The sequence below is a fragment of the Eretmochelys imbricata genome, chromosome 10 (assembly GCF_965152235.1).
Source record: "Eretmochelys imbricata isolate rEreImb1 chromosome 10, rEreImb1.hap1, whole genome shotgun sequence".
In the NCBI taxonomy this organism is placed as follows: domain Eukaryota; kingdom Metazoa; phylum Chordata; order Testudines; family Cheloniidae; genus Eretmochelys; species Eretmochelys imbricata.
Window position 1 is genome coordinate 27,972,723 of NC_135581.1, and position 15,913 is coordinate 27,988,635.

The window sequence follows — 15,913 nt, forward strand, 5'->3', positions numbered from 1 at the left end:
TTTTACCACATATTGTTAATCAAAATGCTTAAGTCTGATTATGTTCCCCAGAGATTTGAACTCTGCTCTGCTGGCATAATTTTACTGCACATGATTTTACTGTGTAATAAAGCCTCTGTATGCATAGCCAAGCAGATCAGTTTATTTGTTGTCCCCTTTCAGTCACAGAAACGCTAAGCATCAGCCCCTTCTCCAAGCTCCACAAAGACTGCTGCCAAGGATATTTGTGCTGTGCCACATTATTATACAGAGTATGGGCATTGCAACCTCCTTCTCTTAGCCTGTAACTTATGGGCACAAATAACTGTGGGCACAATTTTGTACCTAAAGTTATTTGTAGGTATGCATGCTGTTACTTAAATGTCTATGTTCCTAATTTCTTAAATGAGCACCAGTTTTAGAAGTTAGTCAGTTCCAGCAAACTAGTGCCAAAAAATAAGCAAATATGCAGTATTCAGATACTACCAAAAAGCATAATACAAAACGCTGGAGGAAATGTATCAACTGAGTATGGAAGTTCTAAAACTTTTAAACAAGACCATATATTAATTTCTAATAGTATTAATGTATCTGATCTTCTGTGAGTTTTGTTTGATATGGCTTAGCCACAACATCTCTCTTTCAAGCAACATATCTTTAAGGTTTGTGAAAACTAAGGATTTCCCACACCTCTGATTGATATTCAAAACAATTCAAACTTGATTGATATTCATGAAACCATGTGGGGAGTATATGAGATTTCTTCTACAGCAGTCAAATACAAAAATTATCAGATAATCGTGGAAATACCATTCAGAAGAGCTGGTTCATAAAATAATTTATAGCAAAGTTTAGATATTATGTATGAGCTGTTTTTTGGAAGCTGCCCTGGTACTGTAAATCACACTTAGGTTTACTGGCTAAAATTCTTACAGATAGGTATTTATGAAGACAGTTTGTAAGAATGTCTTAAATAATAACACTAACTGTGTTTGTCATCAGAATCACAGAGTGATTTAACATGATCAGCCTCATATTAAGGGATAGCCACCGTATATGCAAATCAACCATAACAATTAATTCAGATTTCCCGAGGAACAGAGGCAAGCCATCAAATAGCATAGCTTTTGTCAAAACAGAAGGGGGTCTACCACAACCTTAAATACACATTTCCACAAGTTAGCAAAGCAAATTTGTAAGCTAACCAGTTCATACTGCTTTGATACGGAGCCTGAAATGAATCTTTAATACAAATTGCAATGTCCCCACCTCCACAGTAATGACCTGTTTGATGTATATTGTATCTATCTATATTAATTGGATCATTAATAATACTTTATTTGAAGCCTGTTCTCTTATATATGAATATCAGGAAATATATTTAAAATCTCTTTTTCCCCCTTCAGCAAATCCCTTTTAGAACAAGGGGCTTTACATTTGACCATTAAGAGCTAAAATCATACCTAGAACTGAACATTTGTTTGCTGTTTTCAAACTTCAATTCATACCATGTGACGGAGACCTAAAAGATTGTATGCTCATCTGGGAATAGGCTCAAGAAGAAGTACAAATGCTATAACTATTTGATTATGTGACAGTCTAGTATTTTCTGTATTTTACACGTCATTGAACTCAGAGTTATAACTTGGCTTATTGAGACACAGACCTCATTGGAATGGGTGAAACGGTGTTTTGCTTCACCAGAAATCCCTGGGAGTATTTTTTGTTTGACTCAGTCAGAGTTCTTATGTAGGGTGCCAAGGAAGTGTAGCTATAACAGCCTTTAGTGGGACAGAGCATGTTTGGGCCTTCCGCTTTTGAAGAGCCTAGCATCAACATGGCCACGAGAATCACCTGGACTTTGCACTGCCTCTCTGCCAGAATCAGACCCCGACACTTGTATTTGTTATGAGAAGTTAACTTACTTTGGATTTCATTTTTGTCATTGACAGTACATTTTCCAGTCAGAAAACACAAAGGAGCCAAAGAAAAAATAATAAGCAATAACATAATGAAGCAACAACCTTAATTAAGTCTGTTACCTCTGGATTTTAGAAATTGGAAACAAAATTATACAACTTGCAATGGCAATGCAATTTCTTAAAACCCTCTGGGAACGGTAAACAGGCAACAAGTAACAGTGATATTTACAAATTTGCAGGCCAAATCCTTCATGAATCCAAACAGGGTGATCAGGATTGCCAAGTGCAACAAAGTGACGATCAACCCAGCTATAGGCTTGTCTACAAAGGGGAACTGACTGGCATAACTGTAATAGAATAATTATTCAGCTGTTGCTATTCTAGTCAACCCCCCCTTGTCGATAAGCCCTAAGTTAGTCACATGTTGAGGTTGTGGCCTGAACCAGCCCTATTTACGTAAGAACATAAGAAAGGCCATACTCGGTCAGACCAATCGTCCACCTATCCCAGTATCCTGTCTTCCAACAGTGGCTGGTGCCAGCTGTTTTAGAGGGAATGATCAGAACAGAGCAATTATGGAGTGATCATTGTCCAGACCCAGCTTCGGGCAGTCAGAGATTTAGGGACTCTTGAATATGGGGCTGCCTCCCTGACCATCTTGGCTAATAGCCACTGATGGACCTGTCCTCCATGAACTTACCTAATTCTTTCTGGAACCCAGTTATACTTTTGGCCTTCACAACATCCCCAGGCAATGAGTTCCAACAGTGGACTGTGTGTTTTGTGAAGAAGTGCTTCCTTCTGTTTGTTTTAAACGTGTTTCCTATTAATTTCATTGGGTGACCCCTGGCTACTGTGTTATGTGAAGGGATAACTAACTCTCCCTTATTCATTTTCTCCACACCATTCATGATTTTACAGACCTCTATTAGATCCCCCTTTAGACAACTATTTTCCAAAGTGAACAGTCCCAGGTCTTTTTAATCTCTCCTCATAAGGAAGCTGTTCTATATCCCTAATCATTTTGTGTTGCCCCTCACTCTACAATTTTCCAATTCTAATATATCTTTCTTGAGATGGGGTGATCAGAACTGCAGGCAGTATTCAAGGTGAGGACGTACCAGGGATTTATATAGTGGCATTATGATATTTTCTGTCTTATTATCTATCCCTTTTCCTAATGGTTCCTACCATTGTCAGCTTTTTTGACTGCCGCTGCACATTGAGCAGATGTTTTCAGAGAACTAACCACCAAGATTCAAAGATCTCTTAATTTAGACATCATTTTTTATGTATAGTTGCAATTATGTTTTCCAATGTGCATTAATTCGCATGTAACATTGAATTTCATCTGCCGTTTTGTTGCCTAGTCACAGTGTTGCAAGATCCCTTTGTAACTCTTCACAGTCAGCTTTGAACTTCCCTATCTTGAGTAGTTTTGTACCATCTGCAAACTTTGCCACCTCACCGTCTACCCCTTTTTCCAGATCATTTATGAATATGTTGAACAGCACTGGTCTCAGTACAGACCCCTGGGGAGCACTGCTATTTACCTCTTTCCATTCTGAAAACAGATAATTTATTCCTACCTTTCGATTTCTCTCTTTTAACCAGTTACTGATCCATCAGAGAATCTTTCCTTTTATCCCATGACAGCTTACTTTGCTTAAGAACTTTTGGAGAGGGACCTTGTCAACAATTATCAGGTAATTTTCAGTATGTCCTGTGTACCGTTCAGCAAAAGCTTGACACCTTCTTAGCCAGACAGGTGGAGAGGGACAGTGCTGAGCTGGGAAAAGCTCCTGACATTAGGTAGTAGAACAAGAATGTTCCCTACCCCTCAATAAAAGCCTTCATGCTTTCCTCTCTCAAAGTAATGCTAGCTAATCCCAGTCACAGGTCAGTTTGCTTGCACCAAATCAATGATCCATGCCTGCCATGAACATGTGTCAGCCAATGAGGGGAGAGTACAAAACCTACATTCCCCACACAGATAGGAAAAAGCATTTCCAAGAACCTCTTATTTTATTCATAAAATAGTTCTTTCAGCTTATATTTAAAATGCATTCACTAATTCATTCTGCGATACTTACAGGCTGCTGGCTGGCCCCCAGCCACTAGCTGATTAACATCATGCTATAGGTGCAACCGAGCATATCAGCTTTGATGTGGTCAGACCTCTTTTGGGAGCAAGAACTGCTGAAGGATGTCATGTCCCCTTTAACTCAACTCTTGATTGTTCTGAGTTCACCTGGCAAAGACACTCAACTAACCCCATATTTTTTTAAAAATAATAACTGACTGTCAATCGTGAACTACTAACCTTTCATGGATTTACAAGGTAACGTAGACATTCTAAATAAACATTATCACTACAGTCTGAGTACATATACTCAGGTGATGGGCACATAGAAATCCACAGACTGAATTAATACAATAGAATGATATGATGTGTGAAATAATTTATACTTTAGCCAGACACTATTCACTATTTCTTACATATTTTAATTGCATGTAGACATGCTGTACATTATTAATGTTCTGTTCTTTCACTTTGAGAATAACTATATTCTTCTATTCTGCAAATCTTCCTTATTTCTTTTATTCAGAAATAAATGTTTTCATAACTTTGTTAGTTAGCTGTACAGTAGTGCTGAACTTTTTACTTTGGCTTTATAAATAGGCATTGTTTTCATAATTCCTAACTCCATCCAAAAGTCTGTCATATCGTTTGTAACTTAACTCTTTCTAGATTGGGCAATGATACATTTAAGTTAATTATTTGTGGGTGTCACAGAGTGTTTTTAGGCGAGTGCCTCTTTCTGGTTGTGTCTGGGGATTAGCTTTGCGAGGCCGACACCCCCTCCTGTGGTTGCACTCTATTGACATTCTCAGCCTAACTCTCTCCTGGAACTCAACTGCTCCCACTTTGTGTGCTTCCCCCCAGCCCCTGGCAAGGGTCATTGTGCTTTTCTCCCCTTCTGGGGAAATCGTGTGCATCTAAGTCTCTCCGAACCCACTGTTACAGGCAGTCTTCTCTTTCACAGTCCCCTTCTCCAGTAACTGGTATGGGAATGCAGGCCTGCCCTTTACACTGGGTTCCAGCCTAGGGACCTCAGAACAGGCAGTCTGCAGAGTCCTGAACCTTACTTCTGGATCCCTGGGCTATTTCCTAGCTTACTTTCTCTCACCCTGACAGTGACAGCAATTTCTCTGTCTGCAGCCCACTTCTACTCTCAACCACTAGGCTTTATACAGGCCCCTCCTGTTCCTCTCTAGCTGAGCTTCATCTCTAATTATTCCTCCTTACACCCTGGCTCCTCCACCAGGTGCAGCCTAGGTGGTTCACCTCACCTAACCACCTTAACCCTTTCAGGACTTGTGTGGGGTGGACACCCCATCACAGGGGGAATGACATTTTCTTTTCAGTTAAAAGAAACATGACGACTCTGGTTAGAACATTTTATATTTCCATATAATTTCACCCTATCATTTGATTTCATCTATCATTTGGGCACTCTAACATGCTATATTTATGAGGGATATACAGTATTAAAAACTGTAACTACCTTATCAAATATTTAACTTATGAATGTTCTGAAATCCTTCTGAAATCCTGAAAAGCACTTTTTTCAGAGTAACCATTACTAAAAGAGTGGCCTTTCTTTTTTATATTGACTGGACTATCAACGTTTGCAAAGAGGAAGAGCAGTCAGAGGTCAGTCCCTAAGTGAACAGAAATACACAACTACATAAATATTTAAGAAGATTACCAGAAATATAGTATGCATTTTGTACTTCTATAGAAAAGCTACATTCATCATTATACCGATTATTCTTTAATAAATATTTCTAAAAACTTGAAGAGGGAAAAATAGAATAGCATATAATATGTTCTTGGTGGTTTAAAAGCACTTTTGTTTTCTGTCCTATGATGAAGCCTTACATTTGTTTTAATTTCTAATTCATTTTAATGCCATTATGGTATTGAAATTCATCTTTTGGTCAGTCTGAGAGGACAAAGCAGTTTATATTTTGTCATGGTGCACAAATAAGTTAAAAGTATAGTTTTAGTTGTCAACCTTTTATTATTCGCTATACCTCCATATAAATATAACAATTTAATGAGCTTTGGGGTAGTAGAAACAAATTGAGAAGCATGCGCTCAAATTTAGTCTTCTGAAAATAAAACAAACAAATTGCTGATCTCTCACACATATACTGTAACATCAGAATCAGGAAGAGTTATTTGACAAATGAACTCATTATTCCATCATCACTGCATGTCTTAGGTGTATTTGTGCATCTCTGTAAGTATGTCTGAATTAAATACAGATTGTTTGTTGGGTTGTGTTAATGCTATCTCCACATAGCTCAGGCATAATTCTAATTGAACAGTGTACATAGACCCCCAAAAGCTCTGAAGAGAAGGCAAAGCATGCAGCAGAACAGGAGCAGAGCCACCTAAGACTGTGATTCTTTATCACTGTATATGTTTTGTATAGCAAACTCTCTTCCCCAGTATTACCAACAGCAAGCTTAAAAAAATTATGGGGCAAGATGAAGGACATGAGAGAAGAAATTTAATCAAAACAACTCTCCCCCCTCCAAAAAATTATTGGTCCAGGAAGTTCTGGAATGAACTCACATAGGACATGGGACTATCTAGAGGTCTGACTACCTTCAGGGCTTGTTGAAGTCTTCAATAAAGCTTTACTACCATTATCAGGGAAGAATGATATTTAGGGATGGAGTGAAGAAAAGGAAAGAAAACAACAAACAACCCAAGTAAAATATCCCATGAACAGCTTCTTTCTACTATGAAAAGGACAAGAGCAGGAGCATCTGCGAAGACCACTAGGGCTCTCACCATACGTATGCATGGGAAGAATTTAGATACTACAGTGACATGCACTATTGAAAATGGGAAGGGATACTGGGGAGGAGAAGGGTGTGACAGAGGACAGTGTTTTGTAAGAAGCAGATGAGAGGGGCGTATATCATGACAGGAAGAAGAATTTAAGAGGGATTGAGGGAAGGAGAAGAATGAAACAATTTTGTGGAAAGGGAGATGAGAAGATGGTAGACTGAATGGGCATCAAAACCAACCATTTCCATAGTACTTTCAAAATAGTTTATAAAGAATCAATGAACATACCATTTCTGTGAGAAGGGAAAGGTATAGATAGGAATTTATTCAACCACCAGTGAAAGCCAGCCAACTACAGAATGGAGTGAAACAGCTGCATTACACTACTCTGGCATTAAAGTGGAGAACACTATCAGTATGTCTACACTTTGAGCTAGGAGTCTGATTCTTATACCCATGCTAGCTCTGATCAAGCTAGTGCATTAAAAACCAGAGTGTAGCTGCAATGGGAACGGATAGCTGCCCACCTACATACCCTCTGAGATGCTAGGTACGTAGGTGGAGTGGCTAGTCCCTCCTGCTGTTCACATTGCTGTGGTGACACTATTTTTAGCACCCTCTCTCTATCAGACTAGAGCGGGTATGACTATTCAAACTGTGAATTACACATCCAGCCTGAAATGCAGACATACCGTAAACCAGGTTGAAATTGCACTGGGGATTTAGGTGGGCAGAATGTAATTACTAAATTGAAATATGGCCAGGGCAATAGGGTTAACATTTTAGCTCTCTCAAAAAACAAAAAACAAAAACCCATAGGATCTTGAATGATCACACACAGTCAGAAGTTTGGGTTTATATCTCATTTGGAAGATGAAACAAATTATGTAAATAAATTATGCCTGAGGTAAGAAATGGATCCCTGGGCTCCATAGAGTTATCTCTACTCACTGAAGTGAAGCATGTTACTTTCTGATCTCACTGACACTTTTTAGTTAGAACACTGCATTAGGATTTGTTAGTTCAGACCCCTACAGCTGTGCAGAGTCCACTGTTTTCCGTGAGATTCTGGACATGTGAAAATGTGTTCATTCTGCAGGGTTCTGGTGCAGCACTGGGCTTTGAACTCAATGTGATTACTTATGTACAGGTATGGAAGGATTAGATTTTTATTGGTAAATGTTGATTTCGCTGTAAACACGCACACTGATGAAAAGTATTTTAATTAATCAAAATTTACAGACAGGCAAGGTAAGAAAAATGTTGCTTGAGAACTTGAAGTGTGATATAAAGAAGATATTTACTTTATATATTTTGACATGTGATGTTGACAATTTGTATTTTAAAGGCCACAAAGCTTTAACTTTTTAAATTTACGCATCTACTGTCATTAAATAATTAGTCTGACTCCTCCCTTAATATTCAATAACTGTGAACATTTTAACTGAGGAAATCTAAAAAAATGCTTAAAAGCCATAATTTTGTACAATTATGAAAATTTAAATAGATAAAAATTGAAAGAAATGCTTAAAATAAACATCAATATTATCTGTCAAAATTATACAAGAATGCAGGATCAAGCCATTGCAGCTAAATTCACCTACGTGTGAACCTATTGTCAAACACCATACCTGATATGGCAGATACTAATCTCGTCGTCTGATGATATTGCTATATGCAGTATGCTTTTCCCACAATGCCCATGCTCTCTAGTCTATGGTGAGCCTGCAGCTCTCACAAAAGCAAAATGAACATGTTTATGAATGAATAAATAGTGTATGAAATCCTTCACATAAATCTGGTTACTTTAGCAAAACTAAAATTTAAAACATTCAAAGTATTTTTGCATGCCTGTTGGGAAATTATAAACACACTTTTTTTTTTAAGTGTTAATTAGAAAAAAAAATCACATTTTTCCATTCCAATAAAGGGGCAAAAATGCATTATGCAGAAGTCCTAACATAAAGAGGGTTTTTGTTATTGTTGGCATGTGTGTGGTGAGTATATGCACATGGGTCCACCTCAACATTCTTTCTCCTAGGGAGCAATTTAATTTCAGATTTACTGTCATCTACAAAGCACCTTTCATAGGATACATTCAATGAGTCCTGTGATTTCATGCATCAAACTTCTGTCTTTTCAAGCTACATTTTAGTTTTAGGTTATTATACTGCAGAAAGCCAAATTTTTTGAAGTAAGTTTTCATTTTGTTTTGGGGGTAGGAAGTTTTGAGTGGAAAGAGTCTAATGTATGACAGATCACTGTGGACCAAATTTAGGATTATGTTTCTTACTGAAAACAGAAAAGAACAGCTAAAACAAAAACAAACAAAAAAATCCTCCCGCAGCTTCTCCTTCCCCACTACCAGAATCGACCATTGATAATAGTTACATTCAGTGTGGGAAAAAGCTCTGTGTGTTTTGTTAATGTTTCCTTGTGAAATTAATTCAGACACAGTGTATCCTAATCTTTTTACTAAACCAAAATGAAAATTTATAATCCCAGCATCTTCTGCTCTGTGTTCCCTTTCTTGTCAGGTTTTGTTATCCTTTACTAGATATTTTATGTTTGTAGTTTCTTCAATAGTTAATCAAAAAACTAATCTTCAGGAATAGAAACACGTAGTTGTCAGACACTGAACTAAAACAGCAGTTGGTATTTTGCTCACACACACATACATAGAGGAAACATACTGAAGAGCACACAAACTTTGAAGATCACTAGAAACCTTAAAAAAAGAAGATTGGTCCTTCTTCAAATAATCAATTCCCTCACCACAGTCTATAGATACCTTTGAGGTATTGTGGATACTGCAGATTGAAAAGAAAAAGAAAATAATTAGTCAATATTTTATACCCCAAATTAATTCATCTGTCAAAGCAATCAATTATCAACTACATGCACTTCTATTTTCTCAACACTAAGTTCCTGGAAACTTGGAATCTGTTCATGTTTCAGAAGATTTACGCTATTTATGCTTTAGAAAAGTGTTAACCGTATGGAAGATGAGTGAACCTCAAAAGGCTTCAAACTTCTGCTCAGATAAGAACCTAATAGATCGTATGCTCATCTACAGTTTACAAAACCCACTTGAAATGCTAAACATGGGGTGGGAATCCTGTGAATCACGCTATCGGGCTAACAATACAAATGAAACAGCATAATATCTATCTTGTCCATGATCATTCTGCCCAATTTAGTGACTCCTCCAAATACAAGAGGGCCTGTTTCACACCCAGAATGAATACAATGAACATGAAAAAAGATGTTCATCCTGGATTTCATCCTCTCAGATAGCACTTCTAATTCTTCTCCACCTGACATCTCTGCAGTTACCTTTTATGTAACATCCAGCTCCACTCTACTCCTAACACATACACACACACACCCTTTTTTTGGATTCATAACCCACAAAATGGCCAAAAAAATCATTGTATAACCCAAATCCTAGGGGGGTTGCCGAGTTGCACTGTGAAAGTTTGTCCATTTTATGGCTTGTGGACCAAAAAGGTTGACAATTATTTGGATGGAATCAGTCATCCAATGGGAGAGAGTCTGGTGAGGGTCACTACTATTATTCCTTCATTCCTCTCCCTTTAGGCCCCTCTCTTCTCCTAGTCCCCCTGTTCTACTCTTCCTGCTGTTTTGCGGCAGTGAAAAGGAGGTCAATCTGAGAGAAATGAGAAGAGAGCAGTTCTCATGATCTCCCATAGGCAGGGTGTCACCAGCAAGGGGGAAGGCAAGTACAGCAACATCTGGATTCAATACAGTTCTTGTTCTACAAACAGTGTTGATGTGAAAGAGTTAGCTGGGGTTGGGATGAGATGAAAGAAGGGCACAAGAGGCTAGGACAATTGTAATGGTTGGGAAGGACAGAACAGCTTTGTCCCCAGTTCTAACAAGTCTGTCAAACAGGAAATGATCTAACCTCTTCTCCATCTCCCTGAACTCAGAATGGGATGGGAGGATGGGTGACTCCAGGATAAAACATTTTCCTCTGAAACGTTACAACATGTGGTGACATGAGTGTTTTGGAAGGTGAGGGGATGAAAAACAATGTACAGATGTCACCCACAAATTGTGGATGGGTCAATAGGGCTGTTAGGCAATGACAAAGAGAAGAGAAAATGAGAATACTGAATCTGTGCTCTCCTTTTAACGGGTTGTTAATTCATGTCTCCTAGTCATGGCCTTTTATTTAGTGACTGTAAATCTCAGATAGGCAAGAAGTCATCAGATTTTGAAACTGCCTTGTAAATTAGTTACTAGTAATGAAACAGTTGTTTAGTTTGTTGAAGGGACTGGATTGTGAGGGATTTCAGTGTTAAAATAATTATTGAACATTACTGAACCAAATAATTAAACTGTGCTGTAAAATTGCTCTTGTGGTAATATTCACATCATTTGTTTCCTTCCTTTTTAAAAAATGTAAATTATGATTCTTGTTATTGTTATGTGGAGCTACACATATAATCACCATAGTCAACATTAGGCTCATTGTTTTAAACTTATATAAAAGACATAGTATATGATTAGCAGTTCTGGTTACTACAGAGAATTCTTTCCCACGTGTTTGGCTGGTGAGTCTTGCCCATATGTTCAGGGTCTAACTGATGCCATATTTGGGATCAAGAAAGAATTCCCCCTTGGTCAGATTGGCAGAGACTCTGGGGGGATTCCGCCTTTCTCTGCGGCACAGGGCATAAGTCACTTACAGGTTTAAACTAGTGTAAATGGTAGATTCTCTGTAACTTGTCAAATCAGTATTTGAGGACTTCAGTTACTCAGCTAGAGGTTAGGGGTCTATTACAGGAATGGTTGGGTAAGGTTCTGTGGCCTAAATGTGAAGGAGGTCGGACTAGATGACATGATGGTCCCTTCTGACCTTAAAGTCTATGAACAATTTATGTAATCCACCAAGCATCTCACATTTCAGAGTTTTAAAGCTACTTACGTACGCACACTCAGGGCACTTTAGAGAATTTAGATATTCATAGATATCAAATTGAACTTTGAATAGATGCAATAATCAAAATTCAAAAATGTATCAGATGCTCTATTAGTGCCACCTCATATCAGACTTCAGTCTCTGACTGTCTTATCAACGCTGGAAGAGGGAAATGATAAACATACAGCTAATGGAAAAGTATTATTCAGTGATTCCGTTCTCTCACAGTTTTTTATGTTATTTATTTACTTATTTGGATTAGATTGTAAGATTTGCTTCACATTGAATATTTTTCCCCAAAAAAATTTGGATTCCATTTCTACAGAGAAGGTCTTAATCTGGTTTTGCACAAGTGCAAATAAGGAGCACCACCACTCAAATCAATAATATTACCTTCTATAAAATTGGTGTCTGCCTAGATTCTTATATCACACTTATTTCTATGTTATCTCAGCACCTTGTCTGTGATCAGAATCAAGCCCAGATTATTTTTGGAGGAAATTTATAGCTCTTTTCTGAGAAATCTGAAAATGTGTAAATAACCCTTATATTATTAATATTACAAAGTTTATTAAATGTTTGTGATGTACTATGTCATGAGTTTTATCAAAGCTCTGAAGAATCTTTCAATAGATTTCAGAGCTCTGTACCGTGAAGAAAGAACATATTACTTACACACACACACACACACAATGTAACATCCTAAATACCTCATACATACTTTTGTATTTCTCACCACCAAATGAAAGTAAAAAAATCAATCATTGTTTATACAGCAAACCCACTAATGATCTGATGATCTAGTTCTCCTTAATTCTAACATTATTTCACTCTCAGCAAAAATAGAGAAGGTCCAGAGATGTTCTAAAGAGAACAGAGGCAGAGTAACAGTGCTGTATGAAGGTATTTTCTTTCTTTCTTTTCTTTTTTTTTTTTGCTTTTCTTTTCAAGTTTAGTAAGGAGACATATAAGAAAGGACCTGGCAGATGTATATAAAATAACACAGAGACAATCAATTGTGGCTGCTATTTACCCTCTCACAATATAAGACCAAAGGGACACTAACACTGAAAGACAATACATTAAAATTGAATATTGGAAATAGATTTTACAGAACACAGTTAACCTGTAGAAAGGAGACTCAAGGAGCTTGGCTTGTTTAGCCTAACTAAAAGAAGGCTGAGGAGAGATATGATTGCTCTCTATAAATATATCACAGGGATAAATACTGGAGAGGGAGAGGAATTATATAAGCTCAGTACCAATGTGGACACAAGAACAAATGGATATAAACTGGCCACCAGGAAGTTTAGACTTGAAATTAGACGAAGGTTTCTAACCATCAGAGGAGTGAAGTTTTGGAATAGCCTTCCAAGGGAAGCAGTGGGGCCAAAAGATCTATCTGGCTTTAAGATTAAACTCGATAAGTTTATGGAGGAGATGGTATGATGGGATAACATGATTTTGGTAATTAATTGATCTTTAAATATTCATGGTAAATAGGCCCAATGGCCTGTGATGGGATGTTAGATGGGGTGGGATCTGAGTTACTACAGACAATTCTTTCCTGGGTATCTGGCTGGTGAATCTTGCCATATGCTCAGGGTTTAGCTGATCACCATATTTGGGGTTGGAAAGGAATTTTCCTCCAGGGCAGATTGGAAGAGGCCCTGGAGGTTTTTCACCTTCCTCTGTAGCATGGGGCACGGGTCACTTGCTGGAGGATTCGCTGCTTCTTGAAGTCTTTAAATCACGATTTGAGGATTTCAATAGCTCAGACATAGGTGAGGTTTTTCAGGAGTGAGTGGGTGAGATTCTGTGGCCTGCGTTGTGCAGGCGGTCAGACTAGATGATCATAATGGTCCCGTCTGACCTTAGTATCTATGAATTCACTGACAAAGTATAATTGAGTCCTTCTGTAACCCATGTGCCTAATAGGGAGATATCTCTTTAAGAGACCCACTGGGTGAAGGTAGGAGTGACCTGTGTTTGGGTCATTTTTTTTTTATAAGAGAGTGGTCCTACTGGGATCTGGGAAGTGGGTGGACAGAAGCCCGCCCACTGCTAAAGGACCTCCCCCAGCCTAAGGGGAGGATCCACAAGGTCCAGGATCTCAATTAATTACAGGGGGTAACTAAAGATATATCAGGGACAGAAGTGAGGTCACAGGGCTGAATGAAGGGAACCTGACAGGGACACCTAGCAGAGAACCCCGGACAGTGCCCATTGCTCCTTCAAGATGCCAAGGGACCCAGTGGCCGCCGCCCAGAGGAACTCTGCCCGGATGTGTGAGCGGACAGAGAATCAGAAATAAGCCCCACAGTCACAGGAAACCCTGTCAGCTAGCCTCCTCTCTCTGTTCTTTTAGATGGCTATTTTCGCCCGTGCTAGGAGGAGGCTGACAAGGAGGTCCCATGGATAGGGAGTGTGTAGATACGGAGGTGAGGGGAAAAGTGCAGCCAAACTAGGCAGATTAAGCACTCCACATCCAGAAGCTTCTGGAATTGGGTATGGTAGTTCTGGGTATGCTCCAACAGGTTTCCTGTTGCTGGAGTCAGACTCCATGAGGGCGAGCAGTCAGGGCAACTGCTTTGCAGAAGGCCATGTGCCCTGTGTGAGTTGGGAGAAGATGAGCCCAGGAGCTGGAGCAGGCTGTTGTCCCTAACTCTGAAGCATTTTGCAGCAGGTTAGTGATATTGTTACCGGGAAGCATGGGCAATGCTAATTATAGCAAGGGAAAACTGGGAGGGGAAAAATAACTTCTATTTTAATTGTATGCTTTGAATGTTGTTTTGATTTTAGCCCAACTGTTCTATTTAAATTGTCTCAACTAGTCTGAATCACCAACTCTTCTTTAAATGTAGTGATGGGGAAAGTAATTTCTATTTGTGCTATTCTCCGTTTTGTATTTTCTTGTAACAGGCTTTTCTTTAAATCTATACATTTCACTGAGTGGTTGGTTAATCAGTTAGCTACTGGCTAGCAGTGATTTCAGCAAAGGAAGAGTCTGCATGGATTCCAACTGAAGATTCCCACAAGCAAGTGGAGGGAAGATGTGGTTTTAGATTCAGAAGACTGTATAGATTTGGTGATCAAAGACTAACTGAGACTTAGGTGAGCAAAACCTACTCTTTTGGGAACTTTCAGTTTCTTCTCACTGTATTTCTGTGGGGGCTGAACTGTTCAGATTTTAGTTTGTTTGCTTTATTTATGTTTATATATAACTGTGAAGGTACTGTCTGTGGATTATAAAATAGTCATGTCATGCTGTAAAAATTAGATTTGTTTCTTTATCATAAGATTTTATAAAGGTATTTAACTAAATTCATTTCTTTAGTTCCTTTGGGGACTTGAATGTGGGGAGGTTGACCCTGTGCAATCCTTGCTGAAAATCCTTAGAGACTGAACTCTGGTTCTCCAGCTATTCTTCTATGGGAGTTGGGGTTTTTTTTAAGGCACTGGAGAAGGGCAGTGAAGTGAACTCTAGCCCACGCAAAGGTTACACTTCAGCTTAGCAGGATTTAAAAGTATTAGCTATTTATATGCACAATGAAAACACCAGTTATATTAAGTAGTTCTTCAAGGCACCAGCCAACCACTAAGTGACATGGATTTAAAGGGTCCCAGGGCAGTAGCAGCTGCTGGAGCTCCGGGGCCCTTTAAATCCCCGCCAGAGCCCCACCACTGCTACCCCAGGGCTTTAAATTGCCCTCTCGGAAAGCTGGTCCTGGTACGGTGCACCGGCTCTTACCGGTACACCATACCGGGGTGTACCGGCTTACTTTCACCTCTGACAGGAGCATAAACCATTGCAGGGTTTTCTTTGGTTTAAGAACTTTGAGATGTTGGTGTTGTCGCTAAAGATTTTGTCCTCCTTATCTCAAATTTCTGATGCTAGGAATTAACATAGTGGATCAGACCAGTGGCCAGCTTAGTCCATGTCCGCTCTCTCTTACGGTGGCTAGTACCAGATGCTTCTGAAGAAGGTTTAAGAAACGCCATAGTGGACAACTATGGAATAACCTGTGTCATAAATATAAAGGGAAAGGTAAACCCCTTTGAAATCCCTCCTGGCCAGGGGAAAGCTCCTCTCACCTGTAAAGGGTTAAGAAGCTAAAGGTAACCTCGCTGGCACCTGACCAAAATGACCAATGAGGAGACAAGATACTTTCAAAAGCTGGGAGGAGGGAGAGA